Source organism: Gorilla gorilla, chromosome 7 (genome assembly GCF_029281585.2).
Source record: "Gorilla gorilla gorilla isolate KB3781 chromosome 7, NHGRI_mGorGor1-v2.1_pri, whole genome shotgun sequence".
In the NCBI taxonomy this organism is placed as follows: domain Eukaryota; kingdom Metazoa; phylum Chordata; class Mammalia; order Primates; family Hominidae; genus Gorilla; species Gorilla gorilla.
Genome location: NC_073231.2, coordinates 56734834 through 56744676, shown reverse-complemented (window position 1 = coordinate 56744676; position 9843 = coordinate 56734834).

The following is a 9843-nucleotide window of genomic DNA, read 5'->3' as shown; positions in this document are numbered from 1 at the left end:
GTTTTGTACTCCTCTTATTTTCGTTTCAAGTAATGCTGTACCTGGCACATAGTATTATTCACAAATATTATTGTTACAATGAATATGCAATGGACTAGTTGACCGAAGGAGTTTGCAGTGGAACTAGTTCAAAGAAGTTTAGAGGAAATAGGGTGTAAAGACACTGGGTTGAGTTAATTGTGTCTCTGAAGTGCCTTTCATTGTTATGATTTTTTGATTCTTTAAAGAAGAACTTTATGTCTAATTTGAAGACAAAATGATTGAATTTTTAATGACCTTTGCTCTAGTGCAAGCTGTATTTATTTAATTTTTTAACAGAAGGCAACACTATGGCCCAACTGAAGATTATAGTTGATTTCCAGAAGGGCCTTTAAATTAAACAAAACTGAACATCACATGCTCTTTCCTGCCAAACAAGACATGCTATATATGATTTTCAAATATAGCTAATAGTTCCTATACCAGAATAAAACCACATTGCCTTCTCTAACAGCGACATCTTTCTAGCTTCATATATCTAGCTTACATTGGTATAGAAATTGAGTTGTAAAACATTTGTTTTGCCCTTATACTTGATTTTCTCTTAAGGACCAATTGCATTAATGAGTTCAATGTCATCTGCTCCTAAATAATGGAATGAAGACCCTCTTCTGGGCCTGGTAAACTTCCTTCATGTCAACCCTGTTTGCCTGTTTGGCTCCCTGGCACCTTTAATAAAACTGACCCCTGAGCTTATGAACTTCAGTTTTTTTTCTACAGAGATTTCCCAATCCTGCAACTTTCTTTTGCTCCAACATTCTTTTTGAGGAATTTTTTGAAGTGCTCTTCTGGAGATGGGATGGAAAGAAATCATGCTTTGGAGTCAAGCAAGGTTGTATATAACACAGCATCCTGTTTCTACCACATTCTTGCTGTGTGTGCAACAGGGCAAGCAGCATAGTATTAATGTTAGGGGTAAGGTCTCTAAGGGCAGACTGCTGGGATTAAAATCTTGTTTAGTGAGCCTCTTTGTTGGGCAAGTAGTTTTACTTCTTTCTGTGTCAGTTTTCTTGTCATTTAATGAGAATATTAGAGTTTACCCCATGGAATTGCAGTGAAAGTTAAATGATACAATTATGTGAAATAATTAGAACAGTGCCTGGCACATTATCCAGCACCTTTTCAAGTTTCAGGTTTTTTTAAATAAAAAATTGAGCATCAAGCTTATTTTATATTTTAAGGTAAGGATTAAATAAGATACTGCAAGTAAAGAATCCAGTCTTATGCCTGTTTCGTTAGTAGACAGTCATTCATTTATTGAAAATGTATTTATAGACTTCCTATGCTAGATTTTCTACCTTTTAAGGGCTGGGCATTTAGAGAAGTTTCAGGCATACTACAGTCTATGGTCTTTTGATTTATTAAAAAAATAGTTAGTTACTGTTGTTATAACAGATAAGGACTGAGTATAGACCTAATCTACAAATCTTAGTCAAATCATGTTTGTTTTTCTTATCTTTCATCCTCACTTCTGAGGATATCTAATTTCCCTTTGATTCAGAGTTTAGAATCCAATTTTCCATCCCACTAACAGTATTTGAATGTATCTAACTCAACGTTGAGCTAATAAGGATAACGAACATTCTGGGGCCATTTTGAAGTTTGCAAAGGGCTTTCATGTGCAGTTTTTCCCTTGGTGCACCCCTGATGCGGTGAGGGACAGCTGCAGGCCCATTATCTTCATGAAAGCTCCCACAGAAACATATCTGCTACATGTTCTTAGTGATTAGTAAAATAAAAGATTTGAAAGTAAAAATATTCCTGTCTCTTTTCTTCAAAAAGCAAACAGATTCTAGAATAGGCAAGGACTAGAGCTGGAGGAGGAAAATTGGCAATTTTTTTCTTTGCATAATTTTTCTGACAAAACAAAAAGATTTCGACATCATTTTTATGACAAACTGTACCCATATCTTTGGAATTTTTGCAAATTTAGCATCAATCATGCATTTTCCAGTCATTTTCATTGAAATTTCATTCTATTTATCTTGTTGGCAAAGTGAAAAGCAATTTTTGTTTGCTAACGCTGCCTTTTCCCTCGCTGCATTAAAAAGTGATGATGGTAAAAAAAGGGAGGTTTTTCTTTTCTTCTTCAGGGAAGCCCCCAGTGTGCTCATTTGTATGTACAGTCTATCATTGCTATTTTAGCCTATTTTCATTTTATTTATAGCTTTGAATCATTTATTATTTGCTTGGAAAGATTTTGCCTAGAACTCTTAATTGGTACACATAGCAATTAAAACTTTATTACTTAAATATTTTTCAGAACAGGAAAGAAAAGGTACCCAAATCAGCGTAATCAATTTAGCCATAAAACCCTAAGTCTGACTTTTTATTTTATTTATGCTACGCATTTTATTCTAATGCTTTGTAAGTAGCATAGCTCTTCTTTCTAGTTCTACATAAATGAGATTCATGCCTAATGTGCCTCCAATTTTCAAAAACAATCCCTCAAACACAGTTTTAACTTGCCATTAAGACTGTGTCTACCCATCATAAAATGAATGTTTGGGAAGGAATTACTGGTGCATGCAGGGTGTTAGTTTTTTAATATGAGAATCAGTTCTGCCCTGCAAGTCTTTTCATCACAACTTTCCTGTAGAGAAGTGGATTTTGCTGTTTTTAGGAGGTATTTCCAGACAAAAGTCACATCAAGTCTATTCCCCATTGATTTAACTTTAGCAGTCTTTGTTGTAGACAAAATTTTACAGATAGATAAAAAAAGATTTTAAAAATAAATGTAATGGTTTAGAAATGTTTATTCAGTGTAGGCAGAGCATCTGTTGGTACCTTATATCCCTCGGGAAGATTTCTGAAAGACTATAATGAATAAAATGGAAAAAGTTGGAAATTTATAGCAACCCAAAAACTATTCAAAGAATGATGAAAATTACTCTGAAAAGTTCTGATGAGTAAGTAGTCAGCAAACACACACACACACACACACACACACACGCACACACACGTACTTATGAAGGACTGAAAATGAGTCCAGCACTGTGCTAGGCACTTTTACCAGCATGATCTCATTTATTCCCCTCTCTGCTCCACAGAATTCCACTGAAAAAGGTGTTATTAGTACCCATTTTTGAAGCGGAGAAAGCAAATAACATATATAAAAGCATTTAAAAACTGATAAGTTAGATTGGATATAAAATAAGCTCAGAGAAAGAAAGAGATGAGAGAAGGGAGAGATTAGCGGCTTTAATGAGGGCTGAAAATGTCAGAACAGAAGGATCTTACACAGCCTGGAAAGATGACTGCAATTTAAGAACCTGCTCACCTTCTCCTTTACAGTAACTTACTTCCCCTCCTTCATCTCTGGCGACTGAGATATATGTTTTTATAAACTTCCAAACTCTAAATTATAAGAATTGTCAAGGCTGTTTTCTACTTTCGAGGACTATGGATTTAAACTTGGAAGGGTCTCAATCAATTCTTTATCTCAGTAAAAGAAAAGTGTTTTTGTAACATTGGAAATGAAGGGATTTATCTGTATGCTTACAGAAAAGATTAAAAACCAGCACTGAAATCCCATGAGAGACAGGAGTTCTCCTTAGTTCTTGGTTAGCTCACATGGTAAGTTCCATTTTGAGGGAGAGAAACAGAAGGGTACACCAGGATGCATCCTGAATGCTCATCTACCTTATCCATTCCAGCCTCAAGGCTTTGGTACAAGTTAGGGATGATTATGCTCATGCACAGGCAAGAAAAATCAGGAAGAAAGAGGATGAGTAACCTACCAACAATCAGGTAGAAAGGAAGAGAATAAATTAGATGCAAGCCCAGATTTGTCTTATGCAGTGTCTATGAATTTCCCATTAAGTACTGTCAACCCGATTAACAGCCATTGACAATGACCTGGGTACTATACGGCAAAGCAAATAATCTGCACCTTGTTGTTTTACACCTTATTGCTCTTTACAAATGATGGCAGAACAATAAGAAAACTTTACATCGGTTAAGTTTTGCTGTCATGTAGTCTCGGTTCTTACGATAAATATTAAGGACCCCATGGAAATCGGTAGGAAGCACTCTTCTTTCCGTGCCAAGATGATGTGCTTGACTTGTCAGTGTGACAAGTACTTTGAATTTGAAGATTGGAGCCTGCATGCCAGGTTGCAGATTTTGGCAATAAGTGAGTGAATCATTGATTTCTATTTATGAATGTAGGACAGGCAATTTTATTGCTTGCTCAACATCCTTTCTCCCTTCTTCTTTTCTAACAGAGCCTCACATTTGTTCAAAATGATAATGTACTTTGCCACCCTGGATCTGATTTGGATCACAATTGTCAAAGCCAGTGGTGATAATTGTTTTCTTTGCCTTCTCAGTCTTTATGGCATAAGGGGTGGCTGCACATCTCAGTCCTGCCAATGGAATTTAAGGAGTCTACTAACATTGTTTCCAGAAAAGCTTTTCTCTTTCTGATTAAAACACCCACGTATGTCTGGCTATCACTTTCCACCTCTTTTCCTGTTTTAAATGCAGATGTAGTACCTGGAGCTGTGCAGCTGTTTTGTGACTGTAAGTTGATGAACAGAGATGTTGGGCCTGGCACCATGGAGCTGCTGAAGACACACACAAAAAAGGCCTATCTTTTGACTTCTATATTTTTGTGTGGAACAAAACTATTTCGTTAAAATATTACAGTTGAATGTAGTTGAATGCTTTGTTACTTGCAGCTAAATACATTCCTAATAAGTAGAGATTATAACTATAATCTTACTATAACTGTCTATATTAGCTACTAATTGAATATATTATATTTGGGAAATAATAATTGTGGTAATCTAAATTATCAACCCAGTTTTCTCCAACAATAATCTAAATTGGTTTAATGTGGGTAACTGAAAACATACAATATGGTAAATAATGAAATAAATAAATGTCAAATAGGTGAGTATGACAGAGAATTATTGAAAATCTACTTTATTTTATTTTAGAAATAAAATCTGCTCTGTGTAGTCACTTCTGTGGTTCTTTCTCCCCTTCTTATCATGGCATCCCATACCTATAAAAAAATTAGTTCACACTAATTATCTGCAAATGGGACTCATCGTCACAGTGAAATCGAGTCTCTCCTTGATCCTAATCCAAATTTAACTGTAACCTAAATGATACCTGACAGAAATATGCAGAGGTCACAGAGTCCCTGCCTGTGAGAGACATTAATCAAACAAATGTCATTTGTACAGTTCAGTAGCTTTATATAAGAAAATTTAACTTAAACCTTACGAAAAAGGAAGATTCAATGAAAATACATACAATGCATTTAGAATAAAAAGGCAAAACTCTAGAGATCAAGGTTGCTAAATTATTATTTAAAAAATCTGGCTGTAAGACATACAGGCCATTTTGGTCTCCTGGTTCTTCGACGCTGACATTTTTAATCAGAACAGTTTTCTCCTCAGTTGTCTCTTTTTCACTCTTTAAGATAATCATTACCAGCAGGTTAGTAGTTCTAATTTTTCTATGAATTGTTTGATACTTCTGAGAACACAAAATCATTTTGATAATTTTGAGAATACAAGTCATTTTGTAGCATTCAAGTGAAAATATCTTTAACTTGTTTTTGTTTTTCACACAAGAAAAGAAAGTAAGTAACTGTGAAAGGTTGCTTTCCATAGTCATTCCTGTTCAGGGACTCATTTGTTATGTTCTTCCTTGAGTAATTTTTATTTTTGTTTATTTGTTTCCTTTTCTCTTTAAAGGTATAGATGAGAAAAATAAATGATGTTTAGAAGTGAAGGAAAATAAATTTTATGGACTCCAAAAGCCTTTCCAGGTGTCTAGATAAAGTGCCTGGAAATGCTTATGTAATTTGAGTTCAAAGCATCAATTAAAATATCCACTTTTCTAAACAATAAATTTCATCTGGGGTGCATTTTGTTACCCAGATTGTGAATAACTTATTATAAAGCCACATTTTCATTTGCAAGTCCCTTGTTCATGCCAAGTCTTTTGTTGTTCTCTATTCAATAAAAGAGAGGTAAGCAGACATTTTCCAAATTTTTTCTTAGAATATTTATTTTTTCAGGAATCATGATGGGATTTGATGAATTAAGGAACAGAATAAAAAATCCCATGTTACTAATTTGTATATGACGGCAGGTGGTTGGGTTCAAGTGAACAACAATCACACACAGAAGTCAAATCAGAAAAGCTTCCTTATTTGGCTAAGTGAATTATCTCCAGGATCATACATTAAAACACAGGAAAGCACTCCTTTTCTATCTTTGATAGCCTCAAAGGAGTGAAAAATAATTTTCCTTTTTAAACACGCTTGACACTTCCCACAAAGTCTTAGCGTCCCCATGGTGAGGTCCTCACAGGTGGTTCACAGAGAATGAGATTACATAATTAAGACTTTGGGAAGCAGGGGTCACTGCAAACCCACACTGGATGAACAAACAGAGGCTGGAGTTTGGGCAAAAAGAAAACTGATTCTTTTCATTTAATTCATTATTAAACCACAAAGAATGTTATTCTCAGTTTACATACACTGTAGCCTTTGACATAAAATAACAGTTTGCAGCAATTTTCAGAAAGTTAGAAGTATTTTTGTGTGCATGCACATGTGTGCACATCAGTGTATATACATACATGTTCACATGTTTGTTCACGTAGGGAGAACTGTCATCATTGTTCACCTTCCCCACACAAAAACGTTTATCTAAAATGCTCTGGGGATTAAATGCATAGTTTAATGATTGAAGGCATTTCTATATTAGATATCTTCCTTGATTGGCTCTGACAGTTAAATTTGAAAATTATTCAATAGATAAGTAGATTAAAGATACTTAAGAATGTCCTAATTACCCAAACAGCATTTGAAAAAAAGAAAAGGAGTCTTGACTATGATACTGAACCAAAAGTGTTTGACAACTCATTTTAACTATCTTTCAGATAAAGAATAAATTCAAGGATTCAGTCGCTTGTGCTTACAGAGGAGCATATGGCACGTTCTGTTGGAGGACGGAGTAACCCTCAATGTACCAGCCAGATTTTTAGTTAGTTATTACAGCCTCTTCATCTAAGGCTCCCTGTGGTCTTCACTTCCCAAGTGACAGGGCTGAATGAAGAGATGATTGTGCATAAAGTGGTTTGTGATCTTCCTAAGGGAAAGACTTGATAAAACATGGGCTCTTCTTAGGATACAGCAGATGTGCAGACCACAGCAAAAGCCCTATTCGTTAGAACGACTCAGCCATGAATCAAGCATTGTCACATTTTCAGCTGGGCAGGCGGTCACTGGGGAAGCAGGAGGAAGGGAATAGTAGGAGGGGCACACAGTCTCCCCAAGCCATTTATATCAGGCCTGGAGTGAGGGGAGCTGTAATAATCCAGGTATCGTCTGTACTTTTGATTACACACCAAATATTAAATTAACAGGGTCAAGAGGAAAAAGCTCAACTGTGATTTCAGCTTGGTAAGCAGCATTGCACTCACTGGTTAGGATGAGAGATGTACAAGCTGCTCACACGACTGCTAAGATTTATCCTTAGCAGCAAAGGAATTCTGGTCAGGAAACAAAGACCAGCACAGGGCAGCATGCAACTGAGATCTGTGTTGAGAAACACAGGCTGAGTGCTCCAAATGGTTCGCAGGAAGCCATGAAGGAGCCCGGCATCAGGGGAACATGAGCACACTGACTTTTCTTCCATTCTAGGCAGATGGGAAAGTGGCTGTTCTCAATTTTACGTCCCCCTTTAGGGACACAGGGCTACCTGGCACATTCAGGAAGTGATTTTCCTTTAAGAGGCTTCTTCAAGGTTATTTATTCCATTTATTCACCCAGCAAATAGTTGTAGAGTTCCGTCTTTGTGCCCAGCTCTGTGATCACTGTGAGAGGCACACACAGACCTGCCCTCATGGAGTTCATAATCAAGGCAGAGAAAGCAAGATCAGGAAAGCGAGAGCATGTAAGCAATGTGGAGGTGCAGGGAGGAAGATATACGCTGGAAGGGCGCTCCAAGGAGAACATCTGATCGACCCTGAGGGCTCTGTGTAAACATTCCTTCGTTCCTTGCAGAGTTGCAGCCCTCATGTCAGCATTTTCCAGAGTGAGCTGGAGCTTGGCAGCAGCCCACACATCTGCTGCATTGCAGGAATAGCTAGAGGTTTATAAAGCTGTGTCTTTAGGAAGATCACAGCCCTTGACTTCTAATATCCACCTAGGCTTTCAGGGGTTGGGAGAAAAATCCTCCCCCTGTGTTTTCACAAGCCATTGGAAAATGAAATGCTCCACTACTCCCCTGGCATAGGAACAATAAAGCATTGAGACGTTCACTTACAAAGAATAAAAGGACAGAATCAAGATGATGCTGTAGATAACACAGTGTTTCATCATTTGCATGAGGTCTGAAATATCCCCAGGCCTGACTACGGAATAGTGTGACACCTTGAAAACACAGATTCACGCAACCCACAATAGAAACAGAGAATAAGGAAATTCCAATGTTTTCTCTTTTTTTAATGGAATGAAATTTTATTTAACATTTGCCTGTGTAGTTTTATTTATGTGTAGCATTGAATTTTTGGAGGAAGTTCTCATATTGAAGGTTGCTGTTATGGCTTTATCAGATAATCCTGTGTGTGTGTGTGTGTATTTTAATTTATGTGATAGCAATAATGAAAAAGAGGAATGGAATGTTAATACACACCAGCTCCCAAGGGAGAAAGGAAGCACTGCAAATATACACAGTGGCATCAAAGCAACATTTCTTTTGAACTAAATAATGCAAATTAGGTTTACCTCTATCCATCTCCCTTTTCATTGAAATATATTTTCAAAAGAAATGAAATGTGGGTTGTCCTTGTTTTCTTACTAAAAACTAGGCCTTGCTAAACAAAATCAAGTTTTTGAGGCTGTCAACACATGTTACAAATGATGAAATTTTTCTGCAAGCCTGTTAAATTAGAATGTAGAAGATCCTAGCTAATTTGTATAGCTCAAGCTTCTAAATGTGCGCATTGTCCCCTTTCCTTGTCATGGAAGCAAATTCGTATTGACTGTCCTGTCCTACACTCTCATGCAGTCAGTTTTCATCAGCCAGTCAGCTGTGGGCCTTGCACACTCCCCCACACTCCCTTTGTTGTGTTGTTTCCTACAGGCTTGTCTCACTTTCCCTCCCCTTCTCTTGTCTTCCTGTTCGTATTCTCCATGAGTTTATTTTCCATTTGGAATCTATCTTATCTCCTCAACAGGAGTATTGATCCTCTGTCATATAGAACACCTGCTTCCTGGTGTCCCCTCTTCACTGTCACACAGACTATTATTGCATGTGGTCACTTTTGATTATTCCAATGTTGACTGCAGTTTTCCCAGCTGATGCCATGTAGGCTTCTCATATATCAAGAACATCCATAAGGCTCCCTGGTCTTTTGCTGTGGCCAGATGATTGACTCGGAGGCTTGGACTGAAAGATAAAAAGCAGTGAAATTGGTGTACTAATAGAAACATCACTTTTAGGGTGGGGACAAGGGTGGGGAACAGATAAACAAATAATGAAACAGGACTTTTGCATATTGCCAAAAAGGGAACGGGGAGACATAGTTTCAGGTTTGGGTATACAGCAAGTCTTGAAGGCATGCCCATAGTGAGGACTTTGATGAATGGCTCACCACTTCTCCCATGACCCATCCAAACCTGTAGTGTTAAGGAAGTGAGGTGCTATTGCTCTCTTAGTAGGCTGGGACACCAGGCCACCACAATTATTAAAAATGTAAGGTTATTTCAGGAAGGTAGAACATATGCTGACCATATGAAATATATTTTTAGGCAGATCTTATCTGGAGAATGTC